The following is a 22,120-nucleotide window of genomic DNA, read 5'->3' on the forward strand; positions in this document are numbered from 1 at the left end:
CTTCCACGCACATGCTAGATTAAACCTGCTGGCGCACCCACAGGAGGCAATGCCAACACGCCAGTAAGGTGTGGGAGTCCTATCAGCAGCAGCTCCGCTGCGCTCGCCTTTCATTTCATTTCCTTTCATTGCAGAGGCTCCAGCGAAGGCAGAGAGCGAGGTTTCCTGAGAGGGTGACCTGAGGGTGGCAGCAGCTGCTCACGGTCCCTCGGTCCCAGGGCTGCGAGCGAGGAGGCCGCCGAGCCCGTCCGGGAGCGCCGCCTTAGGGAGGCCTGGCCCGGGGCCTCGCAAAGGTGACCAAAGGCCAGTCAGGCCTCGGGAGGCCTGGTCCCGGGAAGGTGCCTTCGCTACAGAACAGATTTTGCCTGAATCTGACCGCTCCTTCCAGGCAGCAGTAAAGCGCAGCCTCTCTGTTGCTGCATTGAAATCAGTGATATCTCAATCCAGGCACTGGCTTGGTCCTGCGTTATGATGGGATCGCACCTCCCAGCGAGGAACAGTGCGGCCTTGCAGGCTGATAACTGAAGGGAATGACCAGAGCTTGTAAATCAAAGCTGCTGCTGACACCTGATCGCGGGCACCTGGCAGCTCCAGGAAACAAGTGCAGGCACTGGGTTACAGAAGCAAAGGAATTTAGGTACCTGAGTACTGCCCTAGTCCTGCTACAGACACTGAAAAACTCAGAGTCCTAAAACCACTTCGCAGCTGCAGGCCGAGCTGTGAGACATCTGAACGCACTAAACACCTACCCCAACCAATAAATTCCCGGAGGATGATCTCAGGTCAGTGTTTAGTTGTCAAAGACTTGGCACCATGATTAAAATGCCCTTGTGTCTTTCCTTTCTCCTCATGCTGTAGGCATTTGTGGACCCCAGCTGAGGTCCTCAGCTCTCCCCAGGCATTGCAGAGTATGCCTGTGCACTCAGCTTGGGGCTGTGATTTCTGAACACGGGGAGAACACTGAAAAGCTTGATGCTATAATACTGAGTTTCAGAGCATCTGTGTCTCTGCACATCGGGCTGATGCCAGCATCCTTCTCCAAGGTTTGGTTACAAGCCAAGAGGAAAAAGTAAAAATGACTGCACAGAACTGCTCTATTCCTTCTATTTCCAGGACCAGCAGAAATCAGTAGGATCTTGCAAGTGATTTAAGCCTGAGCAATTCTATAAATTACAATGTCTTGTAATAGTTTGAAGAGGTTGTTCCATCACAACATTATAACCTTCAAACCTTCTCTCAGTAGTGGTTAAGACCATGGAAGGTCCCAACTCAATCCATTACCAAATTTGGCCACTTTGCATCATTCTATCAGGATCCAGGATCTTGGAGTTTCATTTGGGAGGGTCAGAGTCCCATGGGACATAATTAATTCTTACTGCATTACAGTTAGGCAATAAAATCTTGAGACCACACACGAAATTTCTTTCAGGCCATGCTTTTCCTGAAATCTTTGGGTAAGAACGGAGCAGAAGATGGTCAATGCTTCAAGTTTGGACTTTTGGTGTTTTGCTGAATCATGAATGTGCCCAGAGTCAGTTCAAGCAAGCCTGGCATTCTCCAGCTGTTTTTTTTCCTGTTACCTGTGAGCCATTTGCACCTTAGGAGTGCTCAGCTGCAAATAGATTTCAGAATATGGGCAGCTGACCTGCTGTGGAAGGTATCTGAAGCTACTGTGTCTTGCTTGTTTAGTCTCTTCAGATATGACCACTTTATTCACCTCCAGGTGCTCACCATGTGGTCAGTACATGTCCCACTTAGACACATCTTCCACAGCATCCAAACCAAGACTGACTGGGATCATTCCAGTGTGATGACATCTGAAGTGCATTTGTAAGAACTGAGAAAGTATCACCTGAGAAAGGTCACAAGGAAAAGTCTGGTAAGATGTGAGAAAATATTCTCTTGCATCACTGATAACTGCTTATTAAAGTGGGTGCTGTTCCTTTTCATTTGGAAGTATGCTGGGCAGATAACTTCTTCTGACCAGAAATCTCTTGCAGAAGTTGTTCATTATTAGCCAAAACTGTGTGCTCCTCCTCTTGCCCAAACCCCTGAGAACCTGCTGAACTGCCTGGAGCTGAGACTGATGAGAGCTGGTGTTTGAATGAGTCTGACTTTTAGACAGTTTCTGCCAATGAGGCTGATGCACAGACTGGTTTAATGAAAAGTTAGAAATTAATTACCCAATGTCCAGCCTCTGGCTGCAACCAGCAGCGGTCAACAGCAGGTCCTGGTGTGGCTGAGGGTGGATGTGCTGCCAGAGAGGCGGGAGCTGTGTCTGGACCCACTACAGGCTTCTGCTGAGCCCTGCAGAATGTCTGTAATAGGAACCATTTCTCTCTCTCTCTCCTTTTTCCTTTCCTACAAGGAAATAGGTTAGGAAGCAAAAAACCAGGAACTGGGAAGGAGGAGAAGTTTCAGAGAGAAAATGTTCCTCTTAGACTGGAAATTATGCACTCTCAGTGCTGAGCTGCTTTGACACTCTCCAGTTCCCTCTCTGGCTGTGGGAACAACCCTTGTGCTTGTGGCTATGGCCAGCAAGGAGCTGCACCCAGGTCAGGGCCTGGAGACCCACACCAGCCCTGGGCATGGCAGAGTAAGGCAGGGTAGGAAGGGTGATGGGCTTCCTTTCAATCAGACAACATTCAAAGTAATTTCTCCCCCCTCCTCCAGCTTCCCACATGATTTATCAGGTTGGAAAACATATGGACCTTTGTCCTTAGGGAATCTGATTGAAAGAATTCAGTACGTGATTTGCACTGAGCAACAGTTCAGTGCTGGTGTGCTGTGCTGATAAGGAGCTCTGATCTTGCACTGCCTTGGAGCAAGGGCAGCAGTCCCTTGTCCCCCAGGCCAGCTCCTGAGGACTCTCCCAGTGCACCTGTGGCCGTGGCAGTGGACTGGAGGGCTGTGTGGGGATGCTGCTGGTGCAACCCCAGCCCAGGTGCAGTGGCTGCTGCTTTCTGACACCCCACTGTGAAAACCTACCCCAGTATCTTCCCACTCCCACCTCGAGTTCTCCAGCTAATGCTGCTGTGGGTGGTTGGACTTGGGAAAGAACAACTTTATTCAATCTTTTGGCTGGCTATCCTCAATAAAGGGTCTCTCTGCCTTTTTTAGGAGGGAAGAGATGCATTTGTGGTGCTGGAAATGTGTGTGAGAGGACACCTGCAGAGAAGATGATGTTATAGCTACTGATGTGATGCGCTGCTCAGAGAAGACAAGTCTGATGAGGAACCATGCCAGTCTCCTAAGTGGATAGTGCAGTGCTGCCTGGAGGGAGGAGTGCCGGCATTTCCCAGATCACTTTGACGTGCCTCTCATTACCAGAGAAAAGTTCAGTGACAATGAAATGCATTTTATTATGTTTAAATGAAAAACTTTAAAAACCCACAGATTTCTAGAATTTAAAAATTATTTGCAAGTGTTAGAACAGAAACATCAATTTATAACCAGTGATAATATGGGTGAGGACTCCTGATATACCCCTTTATGCACTCTGGGCTCACAGAATTAATCTGCAGTTGTTAAAGCTGTCCCAGTCTATCTGGTGCAGTTTCATGCTCCAGTATGTGATGCCAGGTAGGAGCCTTAATCCTGAATATTCTCTGTCTATATTCTTATTTCCTGGAGATCCATTGGTTATAAACATTCCGTGGGCTTTCTGGAAATGTAACATGTTGAAAACTAACTAGTCACTATTTAAATTTCTGCTCCTTGTGTTAATTAATTTCAGCAAAGAACATGTAAACTGAGCTCCCGTAGCTGGGGCAGCTGGATGTGCACTCCAATAGAAAGCAGTTACTGGAGGTAAATCAACAGCATTGGTGGCAGAGTCTCTTGGTTTGCCTCAAGTATAAACACTGGAGACAGATGCTTTCTCCTCAGACTTCAGGATGGCTGAGATGCTTCTCTCTGCTAACTTTGCTTAACTAATATTTTCTAGTAAAAGTTACATTTTAAGAACACAAGGTTACAGACATTTGAAGTAGCACCTTAAGAACCTGTCGATGCCAAGTCAGGCAGAAGGATTTAAGCTAACTTTGCAGGAAGTTGTGGGATGTGACATTGCCCTCGCTAGTGCATGTGAGAAGCTTCAGTGGCAGAAGCTCCAGCGGTGTTGGAATGTGGACCCTGAAGACTTCTCTCACAAAGACGGCATCTGTCAGAGTGACAAAAATCCATGGAAGGTGTGAATTGCCTGCATCCTGAATGAGCAGTCCTCCAGGTATTTATCAGCACTTCATGCTGTACAAACTCGCTGACACAAACTCAGTGGTTTAGGTGCCTTCCAAAGAGGCCGCTCATCTCTGGACTTCCTTGTCATTTGCTGTAGTGGACACAGAGCTAAGGTCTGAGTGTGTGGCTTCATCAGCCTTTTGGAAGAATGGAAGAGTTGCTAATTAACTACATATTTTATTATCAGGCCTTCTCTTGCTGCCTGCTGTGACTGTGTGTTGGTCACGCTGCGTGTCCAGACACTGATGGTGTCTCAGAGAAAGCGTTGAGGTAGGTAAGGTTTCCTTTAAAGCCTTCTGAGCTCATGAGAGTGAGTGAGAAAGTGCATTCCCATGTGGTTAAGTTATACGCTTACAAGCTCCGGCTAGAAGTGTTAGCATAACAGCCTTGGGTTGCTAGGAGGTGCTGTGTGGGGATTAATTAATCAGGATGGTTGTGCCTTCTGTTTGCCATCATTGCTGATACAGAAGAGAGGTTTTCAAAGCCAAAAGCTGTGATGGACTCTTGTCAGGCTGACAGATTTGCATATAGAAACACACATTAAGGCAGTTGTGGCAAAAGTTAGTCATTGCAAAATACCGCACAGGGAAAAATCTAAACTGTGAGGCCCGCAAGAGGCTCTGTCTGCTCTAAGCTGCTCCACTGTCCACATTTTTATGGGCAGCAGCAACACTGAAACAGCTGAGACTGCTGCACCAAAAGACTTTCCTGTTGCACTAAATGGGTTAAAAAGGCTCGTATTTAGCTCATAGATTTTTGATCCAGTTTTGAAGCAATATCCTAAACTTTTAGTGCACAAGTAAGAGATTTGGGTTGCCCCTTGCAAGAGCAGGGGATGCTACCTCAGGTTGCATCTCCTTTACTGCAGCCAGTTAAGCTGCCAGATGGTCACTTTCTGATGTAGTGCCACGCATATCGTTTAAGGCAATAGATGGGAAGGAGATGGGATAACAGTAAGACAGCAGACAAAAGAGAAAATCCATGAAGAGAGTGATAAAACCTAATGGAGCTTGGAACAGTCTCTTCAACTGGACTGTGATGAGTGCCCAAAGCTCCAAACTGCAGTAGACACACGACAGTCTTGACTGCATGCACACAGAGGATTGAGTCCGCACAGCTTTTAAATGATTTTAGACACTAAATTCATTGGACAAGCAAGCTTGCTGCTAGTTGTCTCCAAGCATCCATTCCCTGGGAGGTACTATGCAAACAAAAATATTTATTTTCCCCTCAGCTGAAGTCAGGTATTTGCTCAGCTCTTTGAGAAGAGTGTAAAAGGAAGGGAGGCACAGGGTCCAGATTCCAAAAGCCCTTTGCTGGTGACCCTGCATGAAGAACTTAAGGACAACTGGCCCCAAGGGTCCCATATTGGATGTGTCCCTAACCAGGGATGAGTGCTCCAATTCTCTAGTGCTTGTCAGAACTGATGCCTGGAAAGTGCTGTGTGAGACTGGGCTTCAGAGTCCCCCACCAGTATTGTCTGGTGACTGAAGAGCTGAGTGAGTGCAAACACAGCAACAGGTTCAGCACTTGTTGGGAGTGTCAGAAAGAGAGAAGACTGGATCCAAAAATGAGCAGAACTCTTCTGCTGCAGTGTAGGGGAAGCATGGGGGCCTAGCCTTAATAGAACAACCCATAAAATCACACCTAATGTCTGTGTGCCCCCTGCTCTGTTATCTTTGTCTCTCTCTCAGCCATGAAAAGAGGGACCTGCATGGAAGGTAAGGCACCCTTTTGGATAATAGTCAGCTCCTTTCACCATTCTTGCGTTGGGGGGTTCCATATTCTGAAGGAATTCAGCTCTGCAGCTTCCTCTTCTCAGGAGCATGCTTGACACCCTGGTTCATAGAAGAATTGCAGGTGACCAAGACCCGGTGTGTGTCAAAAGATTGGGTTTGGAAGGGGGGCCTTGGGCTTCCTCTTTGGGACCTGTGTCATTTCCTTGGGGATACAGTGCAGCAGCAGCCCAGAGTGTACATGGCTCTGAGTCCCTTCCAGGGAAACAGAGGAATACTTACTGCTTTCCCTTTCCTGCATGAGTTCTGAGTCCACAAGGTTGCTATGAAAACCCTGTTGGAATTCATTTCAGGACAGAAATGGCTACTGTTTCGGAAGGTGGTGGGGTTTTTTGTTTGGTTTTTGTTTGTTTGTTTGGGGGTTTTTTTGTTTGTTTGTTTTGTTTTTTTCTTAAATGGATATTGCTGAACACTTTAGGTGTATGCTAGGACTCCCTAAGGGACCAGGCTGTCAAAACAGTGACCAGTCTGTGATTCTCAGCAGAGGGGTTATGATCATCTTGACCACAGCAGTGGCACCCAAGGGCACTTATAGTGAAGCACCTGAGAACACAGGCAAAATCCTATGGGCCTATAACACCCACAGGTGTACTGTCACTTTAGTGGGGTTTGGTAGCTTGTTTTGCTAGTGTTGGTCACCCAAATTCCCACTTGTATTGCCTTTAAGAACTCATGCACACATTTTTCTCCCCTGCACCATGGCTAGAAATGAAGACCGGTGCAGTCATTGCCTTTTCTGTGCTCACAGTAATGTACAGGTTACAAGTGCTGGACGTGACCCTAGTAACTTCCCTTCCTGTATGCTGCACACTTCCTCAACAGCCTTAGCACAGAGCAGTCCCTGCCTAAAGCCGAGAGAGGGTGAGGCCGAGCAGGCTTTATTTTGTTCCCTCCAAGGGAGGCAGAGCCCAGGCACGGCAGGATAATGTCCCAGCTGCAGAGTGTTGCTGCTGTGATTAGCTGTTTCTCAGCCTGCAGCGACACTCTGCTATTTATAATGAACAGGGTTACTGGAATACTTTGAGATGGCAGTCACAGACCTGCAGAGCAGGCACTGGAGCTACAGTAAATTAGGCTGTTTAGTCACATGCGCACTTCCAGGAAAAGAAGGCTATGCTGATGCCAGAATAACACATTTCCCTGCTGCTGCTGGCACATCTCTCTCTGGGCACTGTGGCTTCTAGCAAAAGGTTTACATGAGAGAGTTGTTACTGTACAAGCTTCTATTTCCTACCTGTGGTAATCTACACCCACTGGGCTTGTTTCTGTATGCCCACCTGTGTTAACAGACATCAGCTGCCATGCCAGGGTTATGGCAAAGCTGAGGCTTATGGAACTTTCATCAGTGCTGCTGCTGAGATCTATTAGCTACTGCTAATTGTAGCTTTTACTGCAGATGGTTACAAACTGTTGTTGTTTTATTTTTACTTTCTACCTCTTCGGTGAGTGATGGTAGCCCCAATTCTGCAAGTTATTTAGGTTCCTGCTACTGAAATCTGCGGGGACATAATGACTAAATTTAATTTTTCAGAAGGTGGAACTGTTCTGCTTGCTGCAATTCAAATACATAGAGGAATCCCTATAAATATTTCATGGCCTTAGGGACAAACTGTAAGGTGGCTGCAAAACTAGGCACACATACATCTCCACAAGAAAAATCACATTGCAGCAGCAATGGAGAAACTGTGCTCCTAACCTGTCAGTAGTTACAGCTGACAGATGCAGAAAACAAAATATAGTTAATGTTTTAGAAACAGGCTTTGCACCAATAGAGGTTTTCAGTTTCCAATATGTTTTTAAATGAAGCAGAAATTACATGCCTATCTGCCCTCAGATTTTCCTCGTTAGCATTAATCAAGCACACTTGACTCACAGATGAATTTGATTAGGATCATGTATACTCTTAGGAACTAAAAATAATGAATCATGGCTAGAGTGTACGTGCTGTTACAGCCAACATTGTTGCTTGGTGCCTGCTGCAGCAGTGAACTACTAGAAAGCTCCTAGAACTGGGCTCTAAACCTTTGGCAACAGGAGGTGGTAAATGCACACATGAAATAAAGCAAGACCACAGAAAATGGAAAGCTATAAAGCACACAGCTATTTAAATGTCTATGTAATTGGTTGAAATTCTTTATTTTTTCACATAGGAAAAGTTAGAATGGAAACTTGATTATGCCTACATGAATACACAAATATTTTTGCATATATTCCAGCCTCTGGGCCACAGCTGTAGCTTTTAGATCTGTGAGCTCACATGTCTCAGTTTATAATGCCAGATTTTTCTGCTCATCTTTTAGCACTATGGAAAAAAGATGCCTTCCAAACAAAAAACCCAACCCCCCCCAAAAACCTACATATAGTGGTATAGCTCTGTGTGTAAATTTCGTTTTATACATTCACTGCTGCATGTGCAAATTCATGCAAAGCCCATGTGCTCAAGCAGTGGTTCAGAAGCAGCAGGGGATGCAACATTCCTCTGCCTGTAAAAATGTTTGTTGATAAAAAGACAAACACAGAAAAGTGTTTCTGTTGTGACATTTTATTGATGCTCTACATAATTTAATTTGACCTTCTGTCATCCTCCTTTTTTTCCCTTCTTTTACAGTTAGTTTTATCGTGCAGTAATTCTTTTTACACTCATCTCACCATGAGGACCATCTCAGTGGTAAAAGAATATGTAATGTCTGTTATCTCTAGTATCATGACAACTGCCTGGGCCTTTGACAGTTCTGCAATCTACTTAATCATTTCCCTAAGTGTCAGAAAATGCCTGTAAGAGGAAAAGTAGACATATGAAAAGGGAATAATACATAAAGAAACATCTGCATTTAGATCATCTGTCATTTTTGGAAAGGCTTTGGAGAATGATGCATACATTTAGAATAGTGTCATGCTCATGACACTGTGGATCTTTTATTCTACTTGCAGGCCTTATCTGGCATGTACTAAGCTTTTATCACGTCTATGAGTTCTCTGCTGTGTGCTCTGGCTGCAGGCCCTCCCTGACTCTGCCCAGTTCTTGCACTGGGTGAGGAGGGACTGCCCTTCGTACTGTTCCATGCTTAGCAATGCTTAGTCTGCAGCAGGTGCCTTTTTCACTAGCTGTCTGCTTCTTTTCTTCTGCCATGTCCTGTTTGCCAAGCAAGCCCCTTTGGCTCCCTGTGCTGTCACTGCTTTCCAGTCTCTGTCACATTGCTGCAGACCTGGCTGCAGGGCAACTTCTCCCGAAGCCCCCTCTGTCACAAGGGCATCCTGTGCCTTCAGGCCCTCCAAAGCATGTTTTAAGAACTGGCTTTTCAGGAGCAAGAAAAGTCTATGCCAGTATATGCCATGACCACAGAAGGTGACTGTACTCCTTAGGAGCAGAGGATGCCTGGGCAATGAACATTGGTAAACTAATTCCACATTAATTCAGATCCCTGCCAGGGAGTTGCAGTTACCTTGAATTCTCTTTGTGACAGCAGCAACAGAAAAACTCTCTCACTCCGACTGCTTGCTGGTTTATGGAACACTGGAATGGACTTGGAATTAGGTCACTGGCAATTATCAAGATGTTAGGAGAATATACAAAGCAAGGAAAAATTGAAAAGCATAAACATATTTCATGCAAGGTTTTTATGGACATTTTCAAGGGTAGGTGTGCCAAAATGTTTCCACTGGAAACTTTATGTAAAATTATTGATATAAAGGGGTTCTGCGATCCTGGCGTCTCTCTCTCCTCTCCTGAGAGCTGTTGTAGCTCATGACAACTCTGTTCTGTGTACTGGGAGCATCAACAGCTGGAATTTATTATCAGTTAGTCCTAGTCTTTATGTAGCTCATTTTAGAGACTCCACTGGTAATGACAGCTTTTTTTACCTTCAGGACAGCTTGGAATTCATCTCTTAGGGCCAGAAATCACTCTAGCGTCAAGTTTATAACAAGAAGAAAAATAGCCATTTAGTACAGTATCAGACCAATTTTTGGCATTACTTTAATTCCTTCAATTCCTTCAAAGGACGGTCAGAGGGATGGATGTGTCATTGCAGCTCTGGGCTCTCTTTCACTCCTGCTGTCTAATTGCGTGATACTCTTCTTAAAACCTTCCCTTTACTTTTTCACTCTTCCTTGCCCATCTAAAGATTTTAACCAAGAGTTTTCTGATGCCTTGTGGACTAATAGCTACCTTTTAACTTCAGGGCTTCCTAATAAAATCTTCTTTTTTTTTTTTTTTTTTTTTTTTTTTTTTTTTTTTTTTTTTTTTTTTTTAAAGTGGTGAGCTGCCTTGGAGATGTGACTACCCTTGGCTGCCCACTGCAGTTCCTGAGCTGATTTCCTGTTTTGGTGGCCATGCAGTGGAAGGTAGCTTTCTCTGGGAGGGGGAGTTTGGGGATCTGTAAGTTCAGGAAACATATCTCCAGGGCTTGTGATAAGGTGGATTGTGGGACATTTATTTTTATTACATCTTTACCATAATGTCAAGCTCTACTGGACAGAGGGTTTTCCTAGGCTATTTGCCTTCCCAAGAAGGTGGGAAGAGTATATTTTCTCTTTTCTTGCTTGGTTCACAAGAACTATTTCCATGAAAAGGTTGACACAAATTGAATCCATACGTAGTAACCAGAGGGACTGCAGTGATGGTGTCAGTCCTATTCCGCCAGCACGTGCTGTATGTCAGAGTTCTTAGAATATGCAGGGTTTATTCAAAGGAGATTAAAGCTGTCAGCTGCAGCCAGTGACAGCCAACAAGGTGGCCTTTCCTTCCTCACATTCCACTGAGTGTGTCCTCTTGAGGGGCACAGCGCCCTGAGGTTCTCATACCCCAGGTGTTTTAGACCCAGGAAGCCTCACGGCTCATGAATATCTCTGTGTGGAATCTCCTTCCAGATGGGAGGGGAGGCACATCCGTGCCTTGTCCCCAGGAAGTTTCCAGCCTACACTGCCTGTGGGAGAGCAGTGAGGTGGCACTGCCAGCAGGGACCCAGCTGCCATGGGGATCCCCCCTTGCCAAGAAGTTCTTTCCAGCTCCTTTTTCTACTGATGCCAATGATGTCTGTTTAAGGAGCCAATGAATCTGCCACAGGAATCTGTTGCATTGGGATTACATGTGATATTAATAAAAATTGCCTTCAACTTCTAAATCGAGGCACTTAAAACCCACAATGAATGCATTCTGCAGTAATGAAAAAAAAAAAGAAACAAAAAACCCCAACTTTTTTGTTGAAATTTAAATAGAGCCATGAACTTTTGTATCATGCATGCTATTTTAGAACTGTAAATCTATTCAATTTTTTCCATTGTGGTTGTTTTTATGTTTCATTGTGCTCTTACATAGGAAAGTCTTTGGTCTTTTAATAGAAAAGATCTTGTGTTTGCAGGCACAGGTTTTTGTGCCTAGCTCAATAAGCTTGGTAAGAAACTAGTTTTTTGACACTGCTTTTTCTATGGCACAAGATTTAAAAAGACAATTAAAGAAAACATTAAAGTACAAGGGCATCAAGGAGTTAATGTTAACTTCTGGAAACTTAGATTAAGGTGTTATAAACATTAAAAAAAAAAAAAAAAAGGTCAAAATCTAAATAGTGGCAAAGTGTTATTTTCTGTGATTTCTGTTTCTGAGAAATACAAGCGTGACTCAGACTAACAGACTATCTGAGGCCAAATGTTGTATTATTACAAACATGGCCTGGAAATGGATGATAAATTCTATAGGTAATGTAAAGGTGTCCTAAAAGCCCCAAAGCTATTTAGAATTCTGCTAGAAAATGTACTCAACTCTGCTCTCCCACCAAAAAATCTCTTATCTGTAGCAATGAAGGAGAATTTATCTACAGTTTTCATTCTTCTATATATTTTTGTCTGCTGTCCTTTGTGCCTAAAAGATCCCTACAAGATCACAAAGCTATTTAATTTTCTGTTAGTTTGCATAAAAGTAATTGACTATTCTGCATATATTTGATGCCTGTTGTGATGTTGATTTGCTCTGGCCATTTCCTTTCCTGTTGACCCGTCCTCTTTCTTTGTTTCCTTCTGTTTCCCATGCCTCTAGGTTAGTAATGAGGTTGACAGATGCCTGGGACAATGGTTATATTTTTGATATATGCTTGTATAGTGCTTGGCACAATGCAGCTTGGTTTCTGTGTACGTCAACCAAAAATAATGTTGTTTCCAATTGTTTCAATCTCCATCTTTGTAACTATTTCAGAAGTCCTCTTTTAAACAGTTAGAAGCAAATTATTATTTAAACAGTATTTTCTGCATCAGTTATGATTTCTTTAAATAATTTAAGTGCTTTTTCCAATACTCCTCACAGGCACTGTGTTATGCCCGTGTCATTTTACTGATTTAGAGCCGAAGACCTAATGATACAGAGATCTGCTCCAGATGTCTGAATAAAACTGTGCAGTGCAACCACTGAAAATGGAGTGCTGCTGCTCTGGAGGGAGTGCCTTGCTGATGAGAGGCAGCATGAGAAGTACAACAGGTGCCTTCTAATACCTGGTGTATGCCCTCAGTGTCAGCAATAATGAATCTTCAGCGCTATTCCCTTGGAGCATTTACCTGTCTTGCAATACTTTAGGGATGCCCTTTTTAAGCACAGGAAATGACACAAAGAGCAGAGATGTCAGGCTCCTGTCAATGACAAACATCCCTGAGTAGGGAAATCCATGATGCACTGGTTCTTGAGCTCTGTTATTATTGTCAAGTTAATCTCTTTCTATTTCCAAAGTGGAAATCAGGATCTACTTCTGTATAAAGCCTCTAATCCTTGTTCCCAGCTAAACATAACAACAATCTATTTATATATTGGGCTATCCCCAATTAAACCAAAAAAAAAAAAAAAAAAAAAAAAAAAATAGTATAACCTAGTTCAGCTGTTGGGTAACACCAAGTATTAGCAGTGGTTATTTATATCGTTAAGATGTTTTAGACTTGCTGCATTAAATAAAATTTATATTGTGCTTTTTTATGTTTGCTGTCACTTACAACCACATTGGCTTGAATATGTAACAATGTGATGATGACCCCCAAATTTTGGGCTGGCCTGGTTCGGCTGCAATCTCCTGCATCTTCCCAGCCAGGCAGTACCTGGCTTGCCTGAGCCCTGCAGGAGACAGTGCCTGTGGCAGCCGCGAGTGTTTTCATGAAGCTTTGAATTTGGCAGCTCCTTCCCTCCACTGCAGCTGGCGAGGTGACAGCAGGCAAGAGGGTCTGTTCAACCTGCTCAGGAATTTCTCCATGTATGTTGGTGTTTGATAAATCACTTTTCCCTCAAATGCAATATGGGAGAGTTTGTGTATTTAAGCAGGTGGGTTTTGGGAACTTGCTGCTCCGTTTGCAGGAAAGTATACACTCCACAAGTGCATCATGGAAAGACAATAACTATGGTGGTGACGCAGACTTTAAATAAATAAAACTGTTACTACCAGGTGATTTGTACAGCTCTAACATAATTAGTAATTAATATTAGAGACATTGCGTTGCATTTGACTCTGCAAGGCACTATATCTTACTTTCTCGTGTCTTAGTTTGGGTTTATTCTGCCTTTTGCATTGCTACAGAATGTACAGAGCTGGTGTGGCTGTAAGTCTTCACACATCACTATGACTGTCACTGGATTTAGTTTTTAAAAAATTCATTGCTACTTCCATTACTTCTAGACCAAGCCAGGACCAGGATAAAGATAAGTATTGGATGCTGAACTGGTGAAAGTGGAGAGGCATCTTTGGCAGGGGCAGGTGATACATGCAGCTGCCACTGAGAAAACACTGGTATGGTCTGGAGGTGAAATTAGAGTGGTAAGGCCAACAGCAGAGTGTTGCCAAGTACACTCAAGTTATGGAGCAACCCATTAAATAACTCACTACTCACATATTGTCTGTTACGTATCTGCCCTTTTACTTCCATGATTTTTTTATTGCACTTTTCTAAAATTCAGGAACTTTTTTCCTCACTGAGGAAAATGTTTTTCAGTGTTCTTCAGATGTGGGGGGGGGGAAAAAAAATAAATCCAAAAACCAGTGGAATGTCCTTCACAGAAAGTTGTACTTTGTGGCTGATGCCTGCAAAACCTGACTGCTCCCTGGATGAGAGAGAAGTAACCTCATCTTGTCTCAACTCTCACGACTGATAAAATGCTGTTGATGAAGGTTGTCCTCATCTCCACATCCTCATCCCCACTTTATCCCAGTTCCACTGACTTTCAGCCTCAAGTTGATTGAATGAGCAGGTTCCCTTTTCTCTTGAATTTGAACAAGCACACTCATGACTTTGTACATTTGCTCCACAGCCCTTGATGTGAACAGAGCAGCTGATGATCACTTCATGTGAGTCTGTAATGGTTTTGGAGTCAGCCAGTGCATGGGCACCCATGAGGAAACTTCTGTTTTATCAGGAAGCTGAAGAAACTTCTCCCCTGCCTGTGTGCTAGGTGAAAAGGGACTGTTATGCTGTTGTATTAGTGATGGTTGAGGAACACTTTGGAAGGCTGAAGTGGTGCAGCACTTGAGTCTCTCCTAGTTCCTTTGGGCTCAGAAGGTTTGGTTCCTTAGTATAATCACATCGTCCCATGACTGAACAATAAGAGACTGGGAACTGGGAGCCTAAGGGCCTCCAAAGAGAGCACTTTCCTGGGATCCTGGCAATGTAAAAAGTGTGAACAACACTGCAGATAATATACTATCTGCAAATTAGGGACACTTCTTGAACCTACATGGTCTCGAGAAGTCTATTCTACGAGTAGGACATGTCTCTCTGACACTCTGTCTCCTTACCTCTTTCTCTCATCAGTTAATCTTTTTTTTATTCAGATAGAAGGTTAACAAGGGCAAATTTTGGAGGAAATCACTGAAGGGGTCCCTCTAAAAAGCAAATTCAAATGGCCCTTCCCCCCACCTGTTTGGGTGATAAACCTCCTTTGAGAAAAGTGGAAAAAACTATTTATTTAACGAGCAAAGTATTCACAAACATGAGAAAATGAATAATATTAAACAATGGAACATCTCATTGTTCTGAAGAGATGGCAAATTCAGAGAGAGCCCTTTTGTGGTTCAGAGTTCTTTTTGTGGGTGTGCCCCCGGTTTTCTCTCAGTCTCTCCAGGGCTCGGTCTGGTGTTCCAGCCTCAGTGCAGCTTGGGAGGCCCCTGGACAAGAGTCATGGTGTTCCTGGACAGAACAGTGGCTGAACAGTTCCAAAAAAACCTTCTAGCCTCAGCTAATGAGAGAAAATCCAGAGAAAACAGCAAGGGAAAACTCCCTGTCTGTCTGCAGAGTGGAGAACTCTGAGAGCACTGCTTATCTCTGTGTTTCAAAAATATATACAACCGCGAAAAAAGTTTCACTACTTTTTCTTCTCCTCCCCTTCACACTCAGGTCTAGTTTTACAGGTGCAGAACTTACTTCTGGGCTGAACAGACAAATGGGGATACAATTCAGCATCATAAAGTCACCCTGGGACATCGAGTTAAAAAGCTACATGCAATGTAATCAGAAAATAACCCAGTGGTGATGTTGAAGGCCTCCAATGGGGCAAGCAAAGACAGCAGAGAGAGTCCCGGGTAGTGAAGGCAGTAGATACATTCTGTTCTCTGTGAGAAGTGTGAGCATCCAGCACAGGTGCTATGCAGTATTGTTGAACCAGAAATGTGCAGGTATATGGGGCACACAATTTTCATCCCCTGTGGAACATGTGGACTTTTACTGCTGTTTTGCCTTTCCATCATTGGGACACATTTTTAAATCTCAGATGTGCTTGACTGACTAAATTTAAGGGTGGCTTCTGATGTATGTCAGTGTGAGAGAAGAAAGAGGTATTTTGTAGGAGCAGATATTTGAAGATATTCAGGTATGTGTCAAAGAGAGTTTTTCCATGTGACCCTCTAACGAAAGAACATTTTGTACCCTAAGGGTGTTTCTCATTTAACTTCATCTTTTCCTTAAGCTGTGAGTGAGGGAGAGCACGGGAGGCAACCCAGTGCCAAATCCTACCTTAGCTGCTCTGCTCTCCTTGCTGAAGGAGCCCACTTCCCTCCACTGAGATGAAGTTGCTCTTCTGCATACCCTGCTAACAAGGCAAAGAGCTACTGGAGGCAGCGTTATACTGGCCAGGAATGGTGATGTAATTGTCAGCAGCAGAGTCTTGGGTCAGAAGTCAACCGGGAGTGGGCTTGTAACTAGGAGATCAAAATATTTTCTCTGCCTTTTGCAATGGGATGTGTCTGTATTGTTCCCCGTTGCTTCTCTCTTTGTTCACTCTGATATGTTTTATCATCTCTGTTCATGTCTGTGGGTCTTACTTTACAGCATGACAGAATGTTTAAAATCTGTCAGACCGGGGCTGCAGAGAGGGCACAGTGCGGTGGGAGGGACAGCGGGGCCGTGTAGCTGCCTCGCTTGCTCAGCTCCAAATGTGAGCTCATGGAACTGAGATTTGTAGAACATCAACATTCAGGTCTAGTTTATAAGTCATGCTAGAAATACATTCCTTGAGCTTGTGACTTTGAATTAGCTATTTTGCTTTTAGCTTCTAAAACTGCCAGGCTGACCGTTGGTTAAACTTCCAGTAACACAGAGGATCTGTGACAAACAGGGCTTAATCTACTTCCACAGGCTCAAAATATCAGAACTTTTTCCTACTAGTTTCTCAAATTTTGTACTTCAAGGGAACAATGCATGTCAGGTACCCGGTTCAGAGCAGCTTACCTGAGAAATGGGCTTGACACACAAGTGACACATTTTCTTTTTTAGTCACTTACATCTTTTAATCCGTAGCATGCTCAGTGAGATGTTGAGAAAAAGTCCTCCCTTATCCATGGGAAATTTTAGAAAGTATTAAATGATGTGTTAATTGCTATGAAGGAGGAAAAACATGACAGAAACCTTGCAGAGTCCTCTGCTGAGAAGGATGGTGGTGTCCCACACATTATCACAGAGAGGCACATTTTGCAGAGATGTGATTTGCACTGGACCACAGTGCAGTGAAATTATTGGAAGTTCTGCTAGTCATCAAGATGGTTGATTAGAATTATTAATGATGTCTTTTTTTTTATTATGCCCAGCTCCTCTGTTTACTGCCTGCTTTCAAAATGAATAAATGTGATTAAAACAATAGAGAGAAAGCAAAAGGCAAACTAGTGGTTGTTGTAGGAGGTCACTCAGCAGCTTGGACATCCTCATACATGTGTTCATGTGTGTGTCCTAGCTAGAGGGCTCAAGAAGATCCTGCTGCAGCTGTGCCACCCCTTCCTGGCTCCTACAGAATGCAAGAGCCTTCAGTGGCAAGGAACTGGCTTCACAGCGTAAGATTGAAGCTGACAGCATTGTAACTGCTGCTGTTTTATTGAGTATGCTCCCTGAAGAACAAGCTGGCTATGATCTCCCTTTTTCAGGAGGCTGGCTGGATTGAGGAGGACACGTCTGTAGTGAAACACTGACAGCATGTATTGGCTTGAAGAAGCAGGGCAGAAAACTCCACAAGCCATATTTCCATATGTCTGAGGCTGTGGAGAAACAGCATTGGTGCTTGGTCACTGTGGAGGGCAGCAGAAGTAATTCCTCCCCAGAAGTGTCTCAGCAGCTACTGGGAAAACACCCCTGTTGCCATCCATGGTGGACATGGCACAGGTATGGGTTTCTCCTATTTTATAACCAAGTTGCTTGTGTATTTATGCACTTTCTATACCAGAGGAGGAAAGTTCTAACCATGTACAATGATTAAATCTTAAACCTTGTCTTACTTACTGCTCACATCAGTAAAAATCATCATAAAAATTAGCCTTTGGGCCATTAGGGATTTCATCATTTTGCTTGACTGCCAGTACAGCTTTCAGCCAGTGCAGTTTAAAACCAGCATTAGTGCAAAGAGACTCATCTCCCCATCCCTCTGTTGTCAGTGGGGAGAGAGGCATCTCCATGATTCACGAAACCTGTGTTAGATGAATCACCCTGGAGCTACTTGTTTAACCCTGTCTGCTTCACTCTGGGAAACAAGACAAGCAGTTTAAATGAGGTGAAATGAATCCTACATGCAGGGTCCAGTGATCAGTTGACCTGCCATGAACACAGTACAACAGAGATGAAGAATTAAATCTTCAAAAAGAAAATAAACAACATATCTTCAGTTATATGTTCATTATCACATCTTGCATTTTGGAAAGTGGAAAGTACATGATGAATGACATAAGGGTAAAGCCATGTAAATAAAAGAGGTGCTGTTGTTCAATTAAGTAGACATTACGCCTGACTGCGTAGAGCATCTTGCTCAAAGGCATTTTGTATGGCTCCAATCCGCTTAAAGCCTGACACTGGAGAGTGTGTGTTTTGCTGATAAACATAAGCCCAGGAGCCAGAAAATCCAAACAAGGCAGTGAATCACTGAACAATCACATGAAGCATCACTTTACTAGGTGCTAGTGTGGCAAGCAGGCAGCCGAAAGCTGAACCAGGGACGTTGGGTGGACGATACTGTAAACGGGGAGAGATGAGAGCTCCCTCCAAGAAGACCATATTTAGCTGTGATTTTGTTCCTTCTGGTTGACTGCACAATAAAGAGAGCTGGGGAAGGATATGACACCCAGACACCACACCCCAGCTGTGACCTGATATTTTGGAGGAAGACCTGGTTTAGCCACCGCCATGTGTTTTGTGTGACATGTGTTTTAGCATGTCACTTTTCTCCTGGTGCAAATGTGCAAATGTGAGTAGCAGGGCTGGTGTGACCTGGACAGAACCAGCCCAAGCAAACTCAGCTCTGCCTCAACCACGTGCCACCACCTTTCCTCAAGGAGTGCACGAAGTGGGGGATGGGGTCCTGAAGACACCCACAACCCTGCCCACCCTGCCAGGGCTCCTCCAGCCTCCCTGGGACCCCACATCAGCCCCAACCAGCAATGGGACTTCACTCAGACAACGAGTCCAAAACATTTTTGATGATGCAAAGCAAAAGGTGTTTTGCAAGCCAAGGTGTGTCAGAGAGCTCAGTGGTGCTCTCTTCCCAGGCTGGCTTGTTGTGTAGATAAATGCTATCAGGACCTGAAAGTAAAGATCTGGTCACAGCGTGTGGTATTTTTAAAGTAGATTTGCTTCTATTGGCAGGGTTTTGAGGGCTTCCTTTGTAGTATGCCTGATAATTATTGTTGGCTGCACTCAGTGTAAGGGTCTTGGACACCACAGTGAAGAAGAAATTGAGTTTGAGCAAAAGACCTTTTTCTGGATCTCCCCTCAACAGGTCTGAAGGTCAGAACAAAAGCATAATTCTGCTGAAGTTTCTAACCCGTGCTTTGCTGATGCAGCAGTTGCCTATTGTTAAATTACCATCTTCACTTAGGGGTATAAAATCAAGATATAAAATCCTGTGAATCCTGTAGCTGCAAAGGACACAGTGTCTCCTGAACCTGATTGCACTGAGGTCTGTGACATACATATAAAAACCCCAGCTGCCAAAAAATCTTCTATGCTGATGCCATCCATCTAAAGAATTTTTTTAGCTCAATATTTGAAGAACATTTATGGCTAGCTCACATCCTACTATTATTAGTATATTATGATTTTTTAACATTTGCATTGAAAAACACATTTATTTATGTCATATATGACTTGATCCCGTTCCCTGAGCAATTATCGGCATTATCATTAACGTCCTTGAGTGCAAGAGTGGGAAATAGACAATCCTTTTGCTGAGTAACTCTTACTGAAATAATCCAGTTTTGCCATTTACTCTTTATTGTTGCTCTTTTTTCTCCCCTCAAAGCTGACAGTTGTTTTAATATATTTTCAGTTAACTAGGCTAAAAGGTAACTTGTATTTTATTGTGAACTGAACTGCATCGCTTCCTCTGACTGCTCATTTCTCATTTTCTGCTGAATCTTCCACTGTGCTGGCTTAATGCATTAATGGGGAAAATATTTTTGGACACTGGTTATAGTCAACAAAGCTCTGCAGTGCACAGATATAGAGCACACATCCCTTTTGGTACATCAGAATGAGATTATCTGCAAGTAATAGACTAATACGGGGTTCACCAATGAGTCAGCTGATTAAAGGAAATCCTATTCCCTAAGAGGTCTAATGTTGGCTTTTGCAGTTAACTTGTGCACAAGCAGTGCAGATTAGTACTTCTTTCCTATCCTTGCACTCATCACCAAAGGGTCATCTTCTGTTTTTAGTGTCCAGTTAAAGAATTGTAAAAATGCTGCTGTGAGGTGGAAGGAAGCTGGTGGAACAAATTCAGTACTCCCTGGAAGCCACTCTAGGAACAGGGTCTACCAAATCTTCTCCACTGAAAAGAGCAATGGCTATTTTTTAGATTGGATGCTGGCACTTTTAGATGGTTCTAACTGTTTTCCTTAAAGTGATTCAACATTTTATTATTCCTTAATTTCTCAGTGTCTTTCTCTGCCCTGTCCCCCTCTTAAGACCCTCAGTAATTTACCTCAGGCACATTTCCTTTAATTTCCCTTCCTCATACATCTTAGTCTGAGTGTTTGATCCCTTGTACCTTTTCAGTTAGTATGAAACTTCATACTGAGTCATTGTGTGTGAATTGGGATAGGCAAAGGCAAAGCTGTGGACATAAATTGGTGTAAATAATCCAATGGTCCCATTGCTGTGGGCCCAATGGTGCTTCCTCCCACATCTATTTTTGCCTTTTGTTCTACATTTGCTCACCAAGCTGCCTGTGGCCGCCTGTGCAGTAGGAATGAATGGGGACAATGAAGCAACTCCCCCAGGGCATGCAGTGACTGTGGGCACTCCCAGTGTGTCCAGCACCATCCAGCCCAGCACCCAAATTAATTTCTGTCCATAGCTGCTGTTGTTGGTAGGGCTGAGAATAGCCAGGGGCCTGCCAGCACTGCCAGATGTGAGAAGCAGAGCAAAATGTGAATGCCACAATGGTCTGGAGGAGAATAGGGTGGGCAGACCTCATTCACTGACTGTGCAGGCAACTCACTATTGGGAACAGTGTCTACTAAGGTCTTCTGAGGGAAAAGATGAAGGTGAACTCCTCTGCTGGATGTATAGGGAGAAAGTGCACTTTCAAACATGCTGCATCCAGTTTTCATTGAAAGAAATCTGAATTTTGATTTTCCTCCTTTTTTAAAATATTTTTCCTCCCTTGAATTTCCCTCCCACTCCAAGATGATTCATGTCCTCTTCATTGTGGGCAATCCTTACACCAGAAGGTTTGAGGAACTACTTTTGCCATCATATACATAAATTCAAACTGGCTAATTAACTGTCAGCTAAAAAGCACTGCTTTTATATCCCAAGGAAAATTTCTGCTTAATTGCTCTGGGCATCACCTGGTCTAATTGTAATTGGGTGGGGAAGGATTGCAGAGCTGCTACTCTGCAGCCGCAGTGTTTACTTCATCCTGGCTGCAGGGAGAATTCCTTTAAGATATGATTAACAAAACACAGAGTGGATAAGATGGAAGAAAAACAACGCCTCTGAATTTTAATGTTGCACCAGGCAGTTACGTTCAAGCACTCGTGTGCTTTGCGACAGCACTGGCCTTATGGTTTGTCTCTTCTTGTGCCTGTGTCTGAGGCACGCACAAGACTTGGCAGAAGTGTTGACCAGCAAAGAGTGCAAAAGGGCTGAACAGACCAGGACTGCATCAGTTTCCATCAATATATGGGGTTGTTTTTGTCTCTGAGAAGAACTCAGTCCGTATATTCAGTAATCAACCTGCTGTTATCCCTTGTAAGCACCCGGAGGCTAAAAAAGCTGCATCTCTCAAGTAAGAAAGTGTTTCTCCCACAGGAATGAGTGACATTCATGAGTGATGATGGCGTTCCCTGAGGAGCAACAACGCTTCATCCTGTGGATGTGTAGCACAGAATGGGACCTGGAGAGTTAATTGTCCAGTTGGAAAAGCAGAGTAGGCTCAGAAGAGACAGTAGGAAGGAAAACACATGTGCAAGTTCCCCAAGTACGAGCGCTTCATGCCATGTTGGGACAGCCCTTCTGGATGGCTTTATGGAAGAGACATATTGTACAGTTCTGGAGAGATGTATTTTCTTTGTCTGCCTTGAATTTTTATGAAGAGGATACGAAAGATGATGTCTAGCCATTCCTAATCTAACAGTGACTACAACTAAACA

The 22,120-nt window shown here is 43.8% G+C and overlaps 1 long non-coding RNA gene across 1 annotated transcript; it reads left to right on the plus strand.

The window, feature by feature from the left end:
• The first annotated feature begins 258 nt into the window (after positions 1-258).
• Positions 259-3,708, plus strand: LOC120758194 (uncharacterized). Its single transcript, XR_005702803.2, has 3 exons — positions 259-782; positions 1,724-1,879; positions 3,121-3,708. It is a non-coding gene; the product is annotated as an uncharacterized LOC120758194 (long non-coding RNA).
• The last annotated feature ends 18,412 nt before the right edge of the window (positions 3,709-22,120 follow it).

Source organism: Hirundo rustica, chromosome 1, assembly GCF_015227805.2.
Source record: "Hirundo rustica isolate bHirRus1 chromosome 1, bHirRus1.pri.v3, whole genome shotgun sequence".
NCBI lineage: Eukaryota > Metazoa > Chordata > Aves > Passeriformes > Hirundinidae > Hirundo > Hirundo rustica.